The sequence below is a fragment of the Lolium rigidum genome, chromosome 3, assembly GCF_022539505.1.
Source record: "Lolium rigidum isolate FL_2022 chromosome 3, APGP_CSIRO_Lrig_0.1, whole genome shotgun sequence".
Classification (NCBI taxonomy): Eukaryota; Viridiplantae; Streptophyta; class Magnoliopsida; order Poales; family Poaceae; genus Lolium; species Lolium rigidum.
In genome coordinates, this window is record NC_061510.1 from 227664538 (window position 1) to 227682989 (window position 18452).

At 42.7% G+C, this 18452-nt stretch overlaps 2 long non-coding RNA genes across 3 annotated transcripts; both read right to left on the reverse strand.

Moving 5' to 3' along the window:
- Positions 1-857: 857 nt before the first annotated feature.
- LOC124703088 lies at positions 858-4646 on the reverse strand. Its single transcript, XR_007002924.1, has 3 exons — positions 4487-4646; positions 2127-3328; positions 858-1979 (listed from the first exon to the last, which is right to left on the reverse strand). It is a non-coding gene; the product is annotated as an uncharacterized LOC124703088 (long non-coding RNA).
- Positions 4647-4671: 25 nt separating this feature from the next.
- On the reverse strand, positions 4672-6289 carry LOC124703089. 2 transcript variants are annotated; one of them, XR_007002926.1, is made up of 4 exons: positions 6178-6289; positions 5833-5990; positions 5673-5742; positions 4672-5563 (listed from the first exon to the last, which is right to left on the reverse strand). It is a non-coding gene; the product is annotated as an uncharacterized LOC124703089 (long non-coding RNA). The 2 variants fall into 2 exon arrangements; XR_007002925.1 differs by having other exon boundaries at positions 5833-6282.
- Positions 6290-18452: the final 12163 nt, after the last annotated feature.

Below are 18452 nucleotides of genomic sequence, written 5' to 3' on the forward strand. Positions count from 1 at the left end.
GAGTGATTGGAGCTGGATAATGTTGAGCCGCATCACCTGCTATATATATATACTAGTGGTTGGGGCGCCCCATGGGGCGCCTCCTCACTGGTGTTGTGCGCCCCAATCACAACATGATAACAAAAAATGTGTCATGCACCGGTACAAAGCCTTTTTCGGCAACCAACACTACTCAATGCTCTCAATTTGATACAATGTACTCCCTCTGGTCTTTTTTAATTGACTCGAATTTAGTATAAAGTTGTACTAAATCTGAGTCAATTAAAAGAGACCGGAGGGAGTATACTATATAGAAGGACCAATCACAAATGAGCCACAAGTCCTCATTTCGATTCTATCCTTAAAACTTCTGGATTTGATATAAGGCATTCATATACAAAATCTATACAGATTAGAATTCCAAAATAAAAAGACGACTACCCGAAGACAAGGTTCTTCTAGGTATCAATTCAATAAGGGAACAAAATGAGAACATTAACCACATGCAAAAATGACAGTAAAAGTACACTTCAGCATATGGCAACATGGTCAAGTGGCTAGCAGTTCACATGTAGTGCAGAAACTGCGAAAGAACACAATCACAACTTGTAAATATATGTGAAAGAGTGAAAGCACAGAAGTTGGAATCATGAACTTGGAAGAGAAAAACCTTATCTTATTCTTTCAATACAGCTGATATGTGGAAGTGGCAAAAGATGATCTGTTTACAAATTTTGAAGTTTCCTTATAAATGTAAGGTTCTAGCACATCATGTGCCTTTAGAAAAAATCTGGTACCCCAAAAATGATTCTCAATTTCTATAGACATGATTGAGCAGTATTGCCCAAAAATAATCTACCAAATGCTCTCTCTCCATATATCAACATACAATACAATAAGATGGAACACTCCAATTAATAGTCTCCATTTAAGGTCAAAGCTATTGCTTGAAACATGTACAGAGGACAAGTCAATAGAAAAGTTAAAGTTCAAAACGAACTTAAACCGTGCAGAATGAACTTTTCATTCAGACTCAAGTTTGGTTTTCAGTTTTGCGCTTCAGCTTTCCTCAGAGAAGAATATTGCTCTTATATGAGGCATATCATCATTGTGTTGGGACACTGATCTAGCACTAACTCACTAATTAAGTAACACTATAAGCACATGAACCTCAAAAGTTACTGCCTATTACATTTTAGAAAAAAAGTCACAAACTACTTGCTAAGAAATAAATCATGTGTCGCTGATTAGAACTGTTAATAGCTTTCTTCAATGTTACAAACAATGTGTTGAAATTTTTTCTCATAATAGCCAGAGCAGAAGATAAAGATAAAATAATATAGATTCATACACTTGGGTAAAGGAATGTTTGATCTGAGCATAGGACCTGTCATGCCAGCAGTGCCTTGAGCAAGCTACAAGCAAAACACATGTACACTAAATTGTTGGTTGAAGAATTTGTAGCACACCTAAGATAGAAAAAAAGGAAGTAAATATATATAAGCAGGACATTTTTAAGATGCATGTGTTCAAACCATAAAAAATGGCGAGCTGTAGCAGCAAAAATGCTATCAATCAACAATCATATCATTCAAATATAATCCCACTATCATATGTTTCAAGTCTTTTGACAACAGTGTAGATGATCAAACAGAGTTCAAGTGCACATGCACAATCAAAACTATAGCATAAATGAAATCTGTGTAAATTACTAAGTATATCATGAGGAGATTTAATGCTATAACATCAAATTTGTATGCCAAGTAAAACTCATTTACCTACTGCAGATTTGGTAAACACATACGAACCAGTACAAAGTTAGATTTTGGTCATCTAGACTTTGAGTAAGACATAAGACATGAATCGGAAATTCAGATATCATTATAACACGGAGATCATAGTCAAGCCATCCAAGACACACTCCCGCAAGTCCAAATCAGCGGGTCTCTCCGCAGCTCAATTGCCTTGCTTGTCTTTTGATCAAATCTACCATGAAGTCCCTGTAATTACCGAGCATACCATGAGTTGGTAAACACATCGCACCAAGTAAATTTAGCTACTACAACATTATATTGGTAAACACATATCACCAATGCAATGGTACACTGCAATCAACTCGACTTTTGAATAACACATGAAGAGGAAACCTGGAAATCCCCATATTGCGGTCATCATAGTCAAGCCACATACATGCTCCCGCAAGCCCAAATCAGTAGGTCTCTCCCCAGGTCGGTTGCCTTGCTCGTCTATTTGGAGAATCTGTAAATAAATGATGTAGCAAGAACAAACTTAAACTGAAAAATAACACGGTTCAAAGACAAAATATGAATGTAATACTTGGAAACCTAGTAACTGTGATATCAATTCTTAGAACCCTATCGTGGGTGGCCAAAATATCGAGCATCCTAGAGAAATGGGAATGTACTCCTACATGGAAAGAAACATTTGACGTGGGATGTAAACTCTAAAATAAGAACATTGGTAAAGGAAAGGTCTGGGCTGCGACTGCCCAGGGCCAGTGTGTCGTGCCAAACTCTCCACCTATATCATCCATGTTTCCAAAAAAACACCCCGAAACTAATTAATTTACATTCTTACAGTTGAAAAATAGTTTCTTTAACAATTTGAAGGAAACTTGTTGCAAAATAGTTTCTTTAACAATTTTAAGATAAATGTCATTTATCTTAAACACACAATAGAGATAAATGGCATGGACAACACAGGTCATGGTACATTTATTTATTCTTGCTATGAATGTGAACGGAAATACTTGTCAAAGAAAAAAGTCGTGGTTTTATACACATCAGTAGGTACATACCCACATGCGACAACAATAAATTCACACTTCCAAGTCTAGTGATCATCCCTAAAACCTGGAACAGTGGGACACCATAGAACAGAAAGTTTCCTTTCTTCTATGAGTTCCACTGAACTCAAGAGATCTGAAACCTGAACAAAAAAGCTTGTTTTCTTCTATTAATAGAACAATGAAACAGAAAATTAATATTGCTCTCTGCACCATCTCTTAAAGATCCAAGAATATATCGGGGCTCTCACCTGGATGGAGGGTTATGTATGAGGTACATGCCGAAGGGCCACGTGAGCATAACAGGATCACCAAAACAATAAAGCAACCACGTGGCAGAAGTAATAAAATTTTCAAAAAGTGGAAGACTGGTATTTTTAAAATTTACCATACTGCATAAAAAGAAGTTTACCTTCCTGAGAAGGTCCAAAATATCAGGGAAGTACATAGAATGGTGTCTGACTTCTGTATACATAAAGAAGCAATGTTCTGAGGTCCCCATAAACAACACCAAAGCTTGCGATTTCTGTAACATTGCCTCCACTGAAAATGCATGGCAAAATAGTAAGATAATCATTCAGAGACACAACACTCCATGTCTCTATAGAAAGTATAGATTTATAAGAGTTATCCTTGATACTGCAAACTGGAAAACAAATCTCACATTTCCTATCATCTGAAACTGAAATGAATAAATACTTGCACACCTCACTTCAAAATTTATTGTGCATTTGATGGATAAAATGAATTAATAATGGGTCTGGCCATTTATACAAGTTCATAAATGGATCATTAACTCAAAACAACGCGGTATACAATAAATCAATGATGAAGTGTTAGTAGCAGAAGAACCGGGGCTACCTAGCAGACCAAAATTACTGAATGGGCACGTGCACGCGCATGAACACATAAGAAACTACGTAGAGCTAACTGGGGAGACTATGCCGGGAAAATTGGTTCAAACAAACTGAGTTATTTCCTCAAATGAAGTTCACTTTCAATCTTTCACAGAATAATTAATACCCATTCATGGAATAATTCCAAAGATGTTGGGAAAAATCCAACTTTTCACCCATGAACTACTGAAAAGTTCACTTTCAACCTTGATTATTAAACCTGATGTTTTTAACCTTGAATGAACAATCCATTTACTTTACCCCACTGGCCCAAACTCAAGCAGTTTTGAGATGGCTCGGAATACACGTAGAAGGTTGGTACTGTCGCTTATACACTCGCAGCCTTGTCATGTCAGCAGATTAAGTAAAAAAGATTAGTAAAGTCATAACGTTTGAGAAAACCTTTAGCTTCTCAGGAAATTCGAAAAAGGAAACATGAAGTTTTTCCAAGATGTGAGTACAATTAAAAGATATTAATTACTACAAGAACAAACCAATTGCTGGTTAAATATTCCATGTTGTGATGGTTTCTTCGAAAAATCTTATACCCCACCACTAAGATCACACAAAGATTTGAATAGTGTGATTGCATTTGCCTGACCTTTAGCAAGTCAAGTCTGAGGTTTAGTCCACTGGGAGAATACTTTCCATTGACATTTGAAATGCATACAACTAAAGTATCAATACCAGTTTCATGAATAAATTTATCAGCCTAAAAGTAGGTACCATACAAGTTCCGAATTCATACAGGAATATAACAATAGAAGGCCACATAGTTGAAATCCGTCGGGGAAGAGAAAAGTACCTGAGCAATTAAATCTTCCTTCGTATTCTTCAGCAGTCAGGCCATCTTCGTATCTGTTTCATGATCCTCGAGTCAAAGGCTCCCTGCTGATTGGTGGAGGCATCATTCACTTCCAACATTCTTTCTCCTATTAGAAACGAGTTTCAGATATCAGATATGGTGAAGGGAATTCGGATAAGTGCTAACATAGTAAGTTAATTATGCGATGAAACAAAATAGACATATAGATATATCACATAGCCATGAAAGAGATCTTTTCCCATCAATTATGAAAAAAACTTGGTAGGCTAACAATAAAATCATACTTCCATGTGCAAATAAATACAATTTATTGATTATTATGTTGCGTACACTTGAGGAGCTGGAGAATGGAAAGTGAACCTTTAATGCATTGGAAAAAATAGAAGTTGATGTCTAATGTATCCTATAAACTAACTTGGGGATTCAATTCCTAGAGAAAATCAAAAGTCATCCTAGAAATGAAGAAGTACATTAGTTAATAATCGTTTATCAGGGCAAATAGCTGAAGGAGTGGTATATGAAACATATACAATGAACAATGCACAAAGTCTAAAGCTCCCATTTATTTCCTTCTAGCATTTCTATCGACAATGGAATTAACTTTTAACTGAAACTTTCAGCTTGTTCTCTCCTCACAGCAAGAATGATATGCTAATTGCCATAGGACAAGGACTAAACTAACATCTATAGCGTGCAACTTCATTAGTTTCGTGAAGTTGAGTATCAGAAATTTACAATACTCTTCAGTTTCTAGATATAACAGTCATTATAAATGAAACTATAGGGATCTTGGATATCTTGATGCTGCCAATAAGATCAACAGCTCCACCTCTATCACCAGCAGACATACTCTTAACTTGGTTCATGATGAGTACATGCTACAGCTTAGGCTTCTTTGTGCTGTGACATTGTTCCGCACTTTATTATAATAGAAATAAATTAAAAAGGGTAAAAAGCTCATGATATATTCTACAGTACAGACTGGTTGCCACTATAATTCATAGTAGCATTGCTGATAATTCATAGGTACCAAGATCTCTGCCATTTGGTTTCCCCCTGCAAGAACACACAATCATTTATTTCAATCATTAGTATAACTTAACTTGAACAAATAATCCACCTAATGAATCTAAGAGAGGTCTATATAAAAATAGAACGTAATCACCTTTGGACCTGATCTAGTGAAGAGAAGGAAACACATTGGCCTGCAACATGCCGAGCCCTTGAGCCTTTTACTGAATCAAATTACCAAACATGAAATCTTCAGTATATGTATGATCACAGCCTACATATATTAATTAAAAAAGATCCAATTTATTTTGTACCTAGTTGATGAAATCGTGGCCTTCATCTGTGGATGTTTGACGAAGAAGGCAAACACGGGGCGCCGCCACAGCCTCCTCTCCTCCTACCTCACCCTGTCTTCTTCCCCATTCCATCTCCATCTGTCTCCTCGGATTCCTCCTGGTTCTCAGCTCCAAGGCTATGTGCTCATCAACATTCGAATCAGATTACAAACTAAAAATGAGGGGCTGGTGGGGTTGAAGCGGAGGCGGTAGGCTAGGACATGGCGGCAGCTCTAGGTCACGTCCTTCGCCTCCACTTTGAAGTCTCCGTTTATCCGGTGTACTAATCCACAGACAAAAGGGATTACGAGAGAGGGGAATGACCTGGACGTCCTGCTCATCACCTCGTGGATGGCCGGGCCGGTGGCGGCCGGATCCGGAGGTGGCTAGAACCTGTGGCTGTGGGTGAGGAGGACGAGAGGAAGGGGAATATGGAGGCGGCGCGGTTCGTGTGGGTAGGGCTGGCACCTTTTTCTCCTCGCGGGGACCTTTTTCTTCTCGCCAGGAGACAAATCGAGCAGCGAACCCACGCGCGTAACGCGCTATCGTGGATAGCACCAGAGCACGCCCCACCCACACGCACTTGCTTATTCTCAATATGTATAGCAGAGACGTTGGAATATCTTTCATGAGATTAATTAAGATATGTTCGAAATTATGAATTCATTTGTGTCATAAACTTTGAACCAGTGGATATGGAATTTTGTTTCTTCACTGCAGGTTTGAATCTATACCTAATCTGGTATGTTGGTCTTGCAACTTTCTATCAAAGGATGTTGCTTTAATTATATATGAGATGTGGCCACATTCTTTGTTTCTTTTTTGGATGATCAGTAGGTGGGATCTTACCGAGGAGACATTTACACAACACCACATGAAAGGAGCAATATTTATACCAACAAACTAAAAACCAATGCCTCGAGGAGAGGGTATTGAATGAGATGTCCATGTAAATATTTTGGATGTGGCGCTTGATGTTATACGATTAAATGTTTTTATATCCCGTGGCAACGCACGGGCATTTTTACTAGTCTAGAAAAAATTATCAACATCTATCATACCAATTAATACCTTTATGTCCATCATGAAATATAGTTTCATTGTATTTATTAGATTAATACCTTTAGTGTGGTTTCACTCTACCGTATTTTGACATGGAGATAGTTTAGGAGCTGAGACGGTCGTTTTGTCCGAGTGACAATTGACAGACCCCTTGGAAGTTGAAACACCGTAGCACACTACATGTTTGTATCATGTTTCCTTGTTACTCCGTACCATATACCCTACGTGGGCACGATAACACTGAGACGCCCTTATTGCTGCTGTCTTGTAGGATGAACAAATCAATAATACGTAATATTTTAATATGTTTGCAATGAAAGGTGATGAAGTTTATACAAAATTAATACTTTTTTTATTCATCCACATAGCTTGAGTTTGAAGGGTTGGAATGTTATTTATCCATCTACGTCAAGCACAACTTTTTCATTCAGAGTAGTTCTTTGATTCTTTTTAAGCAACATATAACCTTCATCCATCCGATCCAAACACCTTCCAAAGTCGGAGAATACACCGTGCCAGTAATCCAGTACATAAAGACCCACGATAGAAATAAGAGCATCTAGTAGCGTTTCCCAAAGCGATTTGGGGCGCGCCGGATAAAAAAACCTTTCCAGCCGCGTCCCTCAAACCCGTTTTTTGTCCGGTGTGGTCCGATACGATATACGGATCCCCGAGTCCGTCCCCGCCCCACAGGTGACGCTCCGGGCACGCCGGATACAATGAAAAGCGAGGCGGGGAGTGGCAGGACCGACACGTCAGAGACACATTCAAGTTTGGACCTAACCGTCGTCTAGCGGAAGTTATTCGCGCGCAGTGACACACGACCGAAGCGTCGCAGCTTTGCCTTAATGGTGACGAAGGGGTAGTCGAGGCGTCTAGTCGGTGCTGCGCAGCCTCCACGCATCGCCGGTGTTCGCATGCCACCGCGCGTTCCCGCGCTTTCTTCCCGCCGCTTCTGGCCTCTTCCCGCGCTTTCTTCCCGACGCCGGTGTCTATAAAAGGTCCCCCCGGCTCAATGGTAGCCACCACAGCCGCCGGCACCCCTTTCTCCACCACAAGCACAACCCTCGTCGCTCGAACACCACTGCGCAATGATGAACCGCCCCGGCGCTGGCTAGTTCCCTCCACCGTCGTCTCCTCCACCACCACCTCCACCACCGGATTCACAGTTCGGCATCGACGCCGCCGCGGAGGAAGAATCGTGGCGGCACCGAACGGAGCTTTGGCGTGCAGAGCGACGACATCGGCGGGAGGCAACCGAGCAGCGGGAGCGTCGGCAGCGTGAGGCGGCGGCGGCGTCAGCAGCGGGAGACCCCGCAGCTGAGGAGAACGCGGCGTGGGAGGAGACAGCGCTGGCAGACACCATTGCGGTGTTCGACGCCGCCACGGCGGAAGAGGCGCGACGGCGCCGGACGGAGGAGATGGTCGAGCGGTGGTGTGCGGAGCGGCAAAGCCAGCGCATGGAGCGGGAGGCGCAGTACCGTGAACGGCGGGAGGCGATCGAGCGGCGGCGGCGGGAGGCGATGGAGTGTCGGCAGCAGCAGGCGGCGGAGGAGCGTCTGCAGCGGGATGCGATGCTGGCGGCAACGAAGGCGGCCTGGGGGGCGCGGGCGGATGCGTTGGCGGCGCAACTGGAGGCGCAAATGGAGGAGGAGGATGAGGAGAAGGACAAAGCAGAGGAGGAGGAGGCGGGCGACGACGATGACGACGACGGGCCGCACCAGGACGAGGCGGCGGATCAACAACGAGCGCTCGTCGAGTCCTTCGAGTCGGAGAAGAACAGGACGACGCCTGTGCCCGCGAAGAGGCGCAGATTCGCCGCGCCGTCGAGCTCTCCCTCCAGGTGGCGCAGCAGGGGAGGGCAAGCGAGGACGCGCTGCAGCGGCGTCTGCTCACCGTCCTATGCATGGAGAGGCGGTGCGCGCAGCAGGAGCTGCGGTGGAGGGGAGGCAGCGACGGGGCAGGGCCATCGAACGCACTACCGGGCGGTCAGTAGGCTAGGGTTTAGATGAAATCTAGCCGTTTCCATTTAAACTTTATAATATATAATCAAATTTGAATGAAAATCTTTATTTTCGTGCACTAATATTCATTTGGGGTGGGCGTTTGGATGACGCAGCTGGGAAGCGACGTCCTCCAAACGCAGTACGAACAAAACACATCTCCAAACGCTCGATCCGGCGCTGTTGAGGGAACGGTTTTTTTTTTAACAAGTCACCGGGTGAACACACCCGATAAAAGCTCCTATTAAAAATCTGGAGTACAAGTAGACCCTAAAATTACAAAGAATTACACAGGGGTCTAAGACAATAGCAAAGAAGACCCTAGAGAAAAACTTGAAACGCGATCAAGCCCTCCGTTGTCTTCCTCCTCCAGATCCATGTCCGGCGTCGGTCTGAGACCGCATCTCCGGGGAACAGGCCACTTGGAAACGAAGCCCAGGAGAGCACCGACGACCGGATCAAAGCAGCGACGGAGCGACAGCTCTACTGCCGTAGAGTCCGACGCGAAGACGCGATCCGGCACTGTTGAGGGAACGGTTTGGGAAACTTAGTAAAGATGCTCTAAACTTCCGACGAAGCAATTTCACAAAACCAACCCTTTTTAGCCACGCCGGTGTGGAGGGCACCACAGACAGCACGCTATGCAGCACGCCCGCCGCCGCCGCTGCCAGCATGGGCCGATAGGTCCTAAAGTCGCAAGTATGGCGCCCTAGCGCTCCGCGTTGCACTATCATGTGCCACACCGCGGACTGGGGCGCGGCACACCGTCTGGTATACGGTTGAACGTGCACTGTTCAACTAGCTAGCTCAACACTGTTAAGGTTTGCAGAGCTCTGGTATACTGTCAGGGGCGGAGCTACTTGAAACTACCAGGGTGCACGTGCACCAGGTTAGGGGAAAAAATAACCCTGCAATTAGCTTGAAATCTAGTGTGTGCACCCTCTAAATAATGGTTTATGCACCCGTGTGGCTTGAATTTGTCTAAAATTGTAGGTTAGCTAGGAGCCGTGCACCCTGATTAGCTTTGCTCTAGCTTCACCACAATATACTTATCAATTAACTTACTGACTCGATGCCGGCCGCTACGTGCTTTCATCATGGACTACTGCGCCGGGGCCGACCTGCGCTCGGTGCTCTGCCGCCACCGTGGGAGGCTTTTTACGGTAGGGACAAGAAAATATTAGCCTCCAATAAACAGTTTCGATGGTCCAATTTGATCAATACTAAGATTGGTATTTTCCACATAAGGATGAATTTGACAGGCGCACATCTAATAAAGAAAAAACTTTCCTTTGCATAACATTTCTTAGAATAGATTTTTCTTTTTCGGGAAACTTATAATACCTTTTTTTATTTTATTTCTTTACAAATAGTCTGTGCATGTGCCTAGATAATTTTGATCTCATTACGGTTCATATAGAGAAAAAAAAACTTATATCGCCGACGGGAGTGGAAAAGGTATAAATGGAGTGCCCAAATCTCTACCGAGAAATTGGTCAATTTTAAAAAAATTGTTCATTTGTGTCTAAAAATAATAAGAATTATAATAATTTTTCTGTGCAGTGAAACTGCTTGCTTTTAGAGTAATTTTTTTGCACGGTTTTGGGTGTCAAGTGATAGTCTCAGATTTAGCAAAACAAAGTTTAAAATGCAGTGAAACAATGTACTGCTTGCATTCCTATCTAAGTGGCAGTGGTAAGTGTCGCCGACTTCAGACCAGATGGTTTTTGGTTCAGGCCACCCTATTTTTTTGCAAGTTATTGTATTCTATTTTTTTAAAAACTTTTCAAATCATGTGATATTTTTCATTTACCTGGACACCCACGTAACTTTTTTTTATATATCCTATCTATACATCTCATAGAGCAACTCCACACGTTGTCCAACAATAATAGCGCATGATCGAGCCTTATGGGTTCGGTTTATACGGTTTGATGGTAAATACGGTTTTAATACTTCGGTAAATACTGTTGTGTATGAAAATACGGTTCGGTTTCGGTAATAACCATTTATCTTCGGTTAGATTTCGGTAATAACCAAATTAACCAAAATTAACGTGAATTTTGTAATAACACGAAATTCTTATGGTCAAATATTTTCTGTTTTGCATTTGGTATGACCGAATTGAGTCTATTGTAACAGACTAAAACTAAAAAGTGGTTCAGTTTCGGCAAAAATAAAAAATGCAGCGAAGCAAGTTTTGAACGTGTAACCTGTACTTCAAAATATTAAGATGCACGTCCAAACTAGTATGATAAAACAGTTTTCATTTAACCATTGCATTTGGCGTCCTATATAACAGTTATATGCATAGTTGGGTTGGGCCGAACATGAAATTCTACGTATGGATGCCAATGTTTGGTTTTTATTTGGTTAACTGTTTTAATTCGGTTTTAAACTAAAATAACTGAAGTTCTAATGGTTAGCTAACTGTAACCTAACTAAAAACTGACATTCAAAAAAAAAAACCTAACTAAAAACTGAAAATAACCATAATTCGATTACGATTAGGTTTTTTCGGTTTGGTTTTTAGTTTCTTTTCGGTTATGCACAGCCGATGGGGAGGCAACCACTACTAGCGGCATATGGGCGTGCCTCTCCAAGCCGCGTCTCTAATAGGATTTTTAAATTGAAACAAAAACTTAAATTTTATTCTTATTTTTGTTGGATTTATGCCCAAGAGGCAATAATAAAGTGGTTATTATAATATGTTTGTGTTTATGATAAATATTTGCATACCATGCTATAATTGTATTAACCGAAACATTGATACATGTGTGTTATGTAAACAACAAGAAGTCCGTAGTAAGCCTCTTGTATAACTAGCTTGTTGATTAATAGATGATCATGGTTTCGTGATTATGAACATTGGATGTTATTAATAACAAGGTTATGTCATTGGATGAATGATATAATGGACACACACCCAAATAAGCGTAGCATGAGATCAAGTCATTAAGTTCAACTTGCTATAAGCTTTCGATACATAGTTACCTAGTCCTTCGACCATGAGATCATGTAAATCACTTACACCGGAAGGATGCTTTGATTACATCAAACGTTATTGCGAAATGGGTGGTTATAAAGATGGGATTAAGTATTTGGAAAGTGCGAATTGAGGCATATGGATCAATAGTGGGATTTGTCCATCCCGATGACGGATAGATATACTCTGGATCCTCTCGGTGGAATGTCGTCTAATCAGCTTGCAAGCATGTGACTGGGTCACAAGAGATGACATACCACGGTACGAGTAAAGAGTACTTGTCGGTAACGAGGTTGAATTAGGTATGGAGATACCGATGATCGAACGTCGGACAAGTAAAGTATCGCGTGACAAAGGGAATCGGTATCGTATGTAAATGGTTCAATCGATCACTGAGTTATCGCTGAATGTGTGGGAGCCATTATGGATCTCCAGATCCCGCTATTGGTTATTGGGCGGAGAGGAGTCTCGACCATGTCTGCATAGTTCACGAACCGTAAGGTGACGCGCTTAAGGTTCGATGTCGCATAAGTAGATTCGGAATATGAGATGGAGACGAAGTTTGTTCGGAGTCTCGGATGGGATTCGGGACATCACGAGGAGGTCCGGACTTGTCCGGAGAATAAGATTCATATTTATGGGAGGCTTTCCCAAGAAGACGCCACTCCCCACGAAGCCCACTTCATGGTCCAACGGTCCAGATGACGCACTTCCTCCATAACCAGCGGCTCAGGCGGCAACAGCTTAAGGAGTGGGTTGACTCAAGGCGCATACCAGGCCCAGCCACGATAGGGCCCCTACCTTTTCGCCTCGTGACGGACACGTGCAGGACATGCGCCCTGGGGCTACTATGGGATCCCTGGCGACCAGGGTGCCATGGACCTACGGTCGCTGGGCCCTTAGAGTTCATAACAAGACAATCACTCCGGGAGGCAACTCCCGAGTGAGGCTCCATGAGGTATAAAACTCTCTTGGAGACATCAAGATGGAGCGGAAGACAGGCTTGGGGAGGAACCTCCTCGCGGAGGTTCCCGAGCCACCGGCCTCAAGTCAGGAGGCCTCCTTTGAAGATGATAAGATCAATCAAGGAGCTTAGGATTCCTTCTCCACCAAGCCTGCAGCAAGGACCGGTGGAGTTGGTGCCCAGGCTACAAGACAAGCAAGGCCCGCGACACTCACGTCATGGCCGAGCTCAGAAGCTCCGTCCCGAGGAGGCAATATTCCATTGCCCCTTTGGTGATTAAAGCGGGCTCGACGAGGACCAGAGGACCAAGGCCCTGACCTTGCCACTTTAGTGCAAGGCTGGGTGGACGGCACAAGCTGCCAGAGGAGGCGTCATCGATGACCTCATCATCTGCCATGGATCGGATGACATGGGTATACCCTTCGGGTACCCATTATTAGTATACCTGGCTCGGCTTAGCCCAATAGGGAGAAGGTCCAACAAGGTTACCCGAAGAAGTAGTCGACTAGAACTCTTGTAAAACCCTAAGCTGGTTGCATATATAAAACCAGCCAGGGCACCCGATAGAAGAGAGACCAACAGATAGACAGCATAGCTCCGCCTACGGCGGCACCGTGTAAAGATACTTATGATCATATAGTAGATTGCTAGCAGCACGTAGGGATCCTCCACCGAGGGGACCCGAAGCTGGGTACGTCGTGTGCCTAATCTCGTTCCCGGAATCTCCATCGTCGCTCTCTCCCGAAACCCAAGTCTACAATACGTATTCAATTGACGAGGTTACCTCGTCAATTGGCGCCGTCTGTGGGAATCGCGACGATTGGATTTTATTATTCGGACGGGATCTTTCGTCGACACCCAGCCATATTGAATCTGGTCGAATAGTCTACTTCATCAACAATCAACTTCATCGTCCATGATTCCGTCAAATTGGATCGGAAGTTGTATGCGTGGATCGGGAGTTGCGTGCGTGAATCAGAAGCTAGGTGCGCTCATTATCATCTTAGAGAGATCGATCCACCGTGACGCACATGAGATCAGAGGAAGCCAAAATCTAAAAAAAAAAAAGGTAACGTGACATATCGGGCAAGTACCAAAGCGCTCGCTGGTGGCCAACTGAAAATCAATCAGGTACTGCCATCTCACGCGAAAAGCTACGGGAATCCAAACTATTGCTACTACATCCGAAAAGCTACGGGAATCCAAACTATTGCTACTACATCCAGGTGATATTATTTTAGTTCTTTTCGTGATTGAGTCAGATTTCAATATAAGCTTCATCATTAGGTGGTAATTTGGCTCATAGGAGCAAATGCTCTCATTATATAAAATAATTAAAAAACAATTTTGAAAATGTTAAAAAATTCTGATCTAAATTTGTTGGTGTACATCGTGACATTCTATGTTAGTGCACAAATTTTCGTGGAGAAACAACATTTTATATGGCGTGTGCAAAAAAGACAAAAAAATATCCTGTACGTAGTCGTGTTATAGCATCAAAACTTGTCTTTTTTACAGAAGCCACAATTGTTTTTAGTTTTTTTTGAAAACTTGTGTACCAACATAAAATGTCTTGATGTACATGTAAAAATTTAGTTTAGAATTTTTTGACACTTTAAAATGTGGATTCACATAATGGGAGCATATGCTCCTATGAGCCAAAGTGCATTTCTCTCATTATTACTACTTCTTACTATGCACGAGTAGAAGAATACATATGAAACGCATGTTATGATCGGGTGAATAAGACACCTGAGCATTATTTTTACGGTTTTTTGTTCTCGTGCTCCTGGTTCGTTAGTTGTACTCAGTTTTCCCCAGCCTCTTAACTTTTTCTCAGTTTTTCCCTCCCTCTAGTTTGAAACCCCTCGCAGACGCTCGGACGGGAGGGTTGCCGTCTGGTTAGAGGCCTTCCGTTACCGGTGACGGCTAGGGAGCCGCGGTGGTTTTGAGTTGACTGTTGCTTTCGAAATGTGTTGACTGTTGACTGGAAGAGCTAATCCAAAGCTTTCCCCTCCGCCCGAGACTGGAGGAGCTCACACACCGCCCCTCCGCCGCCACGCCGTCCTTCCCACCTACCTTATGGCGTCGTCCGCCGCCGAGCCGGCCCCGCCCCCACCACCTCCCCCGGGAGGCGGAGAGGGCTCCGCCTCCACCAGATCTGGATCTACCCCTGTCCCCTTTGTATTTCCGTCTGGTGTGCCGCCTATTCCCGTCAGCCGTGGAGAAGATTGGGAATCGGAGGGATCTAACGCATGGATTCCATCTGGGTAAGCATCGTCTGCCTATGTGAATTAACAGTAGGCAGTTTTTGAGCGCTAATCGTTGTTGCTCAACTAACTGCATTGCTTTTCGAATAGGATGGATCCAGCGCTGGCTTTTTGGCTGGTGGTTAGACTGGATTCTAGCTTTACGCGTGATTCTAAACGCTATAAGAATGGGTTTTACTTCCCTGCGGTGGTTGCAACCACCATCTCGTTGAGGGATTTCAAAGCTAACATCTACGATAAGTACACCTGGAGCTCTTTCGATGCAGTTCATTTCGAATATTTCAACAGCCCGGAGCGAAGATTTGTTCCACTAATTTCCGAAGACGATCTGGGAATTCTTTTTTTGCTTTGAATGCTTCTTGCCGGTTCGGTAAAATTCGTATCCATGTGGATAGGGGCTAGGCATCATCTGGTGCTGGGGCATCATCAGGTGGTCGGGCATCATGTCTCTCTACTGCTGCTGCCTCTGCTAATAGTGTGCGACGCGGCGCTCCTTGTAGGTCCACAGGAGCACCATCTGTCCTCAGTGCTAGTGGTAGCCAGATCGTTCCTGTGGTCTATGTGGAGGACGATGCAGAGATTGGGGATCAGTCTCCTGAACATGATGAGGATGAGTTGATGTTTCCTGAATTGGTAGATCGATGCAGTAAGCAGGCAATGGAGGATCAATACATGGAAGATATTGCTTTTGGTGCCAGATTTGATGACACTGATGATGAAGAGAGGAATGAGAACAATGACAGCCTCGTTTTAGCCGATTACGAAGGTGATGACTTGCCAACAATTGAGTGGAACAGGGAGGATCCTCAGCTTGCAGCAGGCACCGTATTTCAAACGATGATGGACTACCATAATGCAATTACTACATATTGCCTTCTCTCTAAGAATAATTATGAGGTTATTAAAAGTGAGCCAGGTAGGTTCACATTTAAATGCCCATACAAGATGTGTAGGTGGAGGCTGCATGCATCCACAATGCGCAGAAGCAGCTTGGTTCAGGTACTACGTCAACCAGTTGTGTATTTTCGATCACGGTGTAAAATTTGTTAACTATTACTGACATCCCTTATCATTATGTTTCAGATAAAGAAGGATGAGGAGGTCAATAGGTGTCCACCTCGAGGGGGAGAGCCAGAGGTGAAAACAAAGCTAGCGAAGACTAGGTGGTTGGCAGATAGAATCCTAGATTGGATGAGAGAAACTCCTTCACTTGGTCCAACAACACTCCAGAAAAAGATTGTTGAGAAGTTTCAAATAAAAGTACCTTACATGAGGATGTTCTATGCAAAGGAAATGGCTCTTGACAAGATCAATGGTCTATGGAATGAAAGCTTTCAGTTGCTCTGCCAATTTACGTGAGTTATCCTCAGATATGTACGCAACTTTCATTAGTTTTGAGTTTTCTGATTTGAGCAACGGAAGTACCTCTTAAAAATTCGTCTTTGCTGGCTGTTCTGTTTTGACAGATTCTGTCTCTGTTTTTTGCATTGTCTCTTGTGGACTTTAAGGGAGGCTTTCTAGACGTGGAGAGCCTGTAGCTAATGTTTTATTGAGTTCTTGCAATGTGTCACTACAGGGCCAAGGTGGATTAAAGTTTTTTGAGTACTAACCCCTCTAATGAAGTTTATGAGAAGTTTGGTGTGAAGGAAGTTTTCAAGGGTCAAGAGAGGAGGATGATATATGATCAATAAGAGTGAAAAGTCTAAGCTTGGGGATGCCCCCATGGTTCATCCCTGCATATTTCAAGGAGACTCAAGCGTCTAAGCTTGGGGATGCCCAAGGCACCCCCTTCTTCATCAACAATTTATCAGGTTTCTTCTATTGAAACTATATTTTTATTCGGTCACATCTTATGTTCTTTACTTGGAGCGTCTGTGTGTTTTTATTTTTGTTTATGTTTGAATAAATTCGGATCCTAGCAATCCTTGTGTGGGAGAGAGACACGCTCCACTTTTTCATATGAACACTCGTGTTCTTCGTTTTACTTTTAATGTTCAATGACAAAAGTTGGAAGCTATTGCACTTATTGTTATTTGGTTGGAAACAGAAAATGCCTCATATTGTCTTGGATAATTTGATACTTGGCAATTGTTTTGAGCTCTCAAGTAGATCATGTTTATTGCATCATGTAGTTTAAACCTATTAGTGGAGAAATATCGTAGAGCTTGTTGAAATTGGTTTGCATGATTGGTCTCTCTAAGGTCTAGATATTTTCTGGTAAAAGTGTTTGAGCAACAAGGAAGATAGTGTAGAGTTTTATAATGCTTGCAATATGTTCTTATCTAAGTTTTGTCTGTATCGGTTCATACTTGTGTTTGCTTCAAACAACCTTGCTAGCCAAAGCCTTGTACCGAGAGGAAATGCTTCGTGCATCCAAAACCTTGAGCCAAAACCTATGCCATGTGTGTCCACCATACCTACCTACTATGTGGTATTTTCTGCCATTCCAAGTAAATACTTCATGTGCTACCTTTAAACAATTCAAAACTTTATTATCTCTTATTTGTGTCAATGTTTTATAGCTCATGAGGAAATATGTGGTGTTTTATCTTTCAATCTTGTTGGGCAGCTTTCACCAATGGACTAGTGGCTTCATCCGCTTATCCAATAATTTTGCAAAAAGAGCTGGCGCGGGGTTCCCAGCCCCCAATTAATTAACTTTCATTAATAATTTTCTTCACATGTTTTGCCCCGATTCATCGTATAGCAACTTAATTTTGCAAATAGACACTCCTTCATGGTATGTGAATGTTGGAAGGCACCCGAGGATTCGGTTAGCCATGGCTTGTGTAAGCAAAAGGTTGGGAGGAGTGTCAACCATAAATAAAACTAAAGTACATGTGTAAACAACAGAGAAGAGGGATGATCTACCTTGCTGGTAGAGATAACGTCCTTCATGGGAGCCGCTCTTTGAAAGTCTGTTTGATGAGGGGGTTAGAGTGCCCACTACCATTCGTTGACAACAACAAACACCTCTCAAAACTTTACTTTTATGCTCTCTATTTGATTTCAAAACTTAAAAAGCTCTAGCACATGATTTAATCCTCGCTTCCTCTCGCGAAGGGCCTTTCTTTTACTTTATGTTGAGTCAGTTTACCTACTTCTTTCCATCTTAGAAGCAAACACTTGTGTCAACTGTGCATTGATTCTTACATATTTGCTTATTTGCATTCATCATATTACTTTGTGTTGACAATTATCCATGAGATATGCATGTTGAAAGTTGAAAGCAATTGCTGAAACTTAAATCTTCCTCTGTGTTGCTTCAATGCCTTTACTTTGAATTTTTTGCTTTATGAGTTAACTCTTATGCG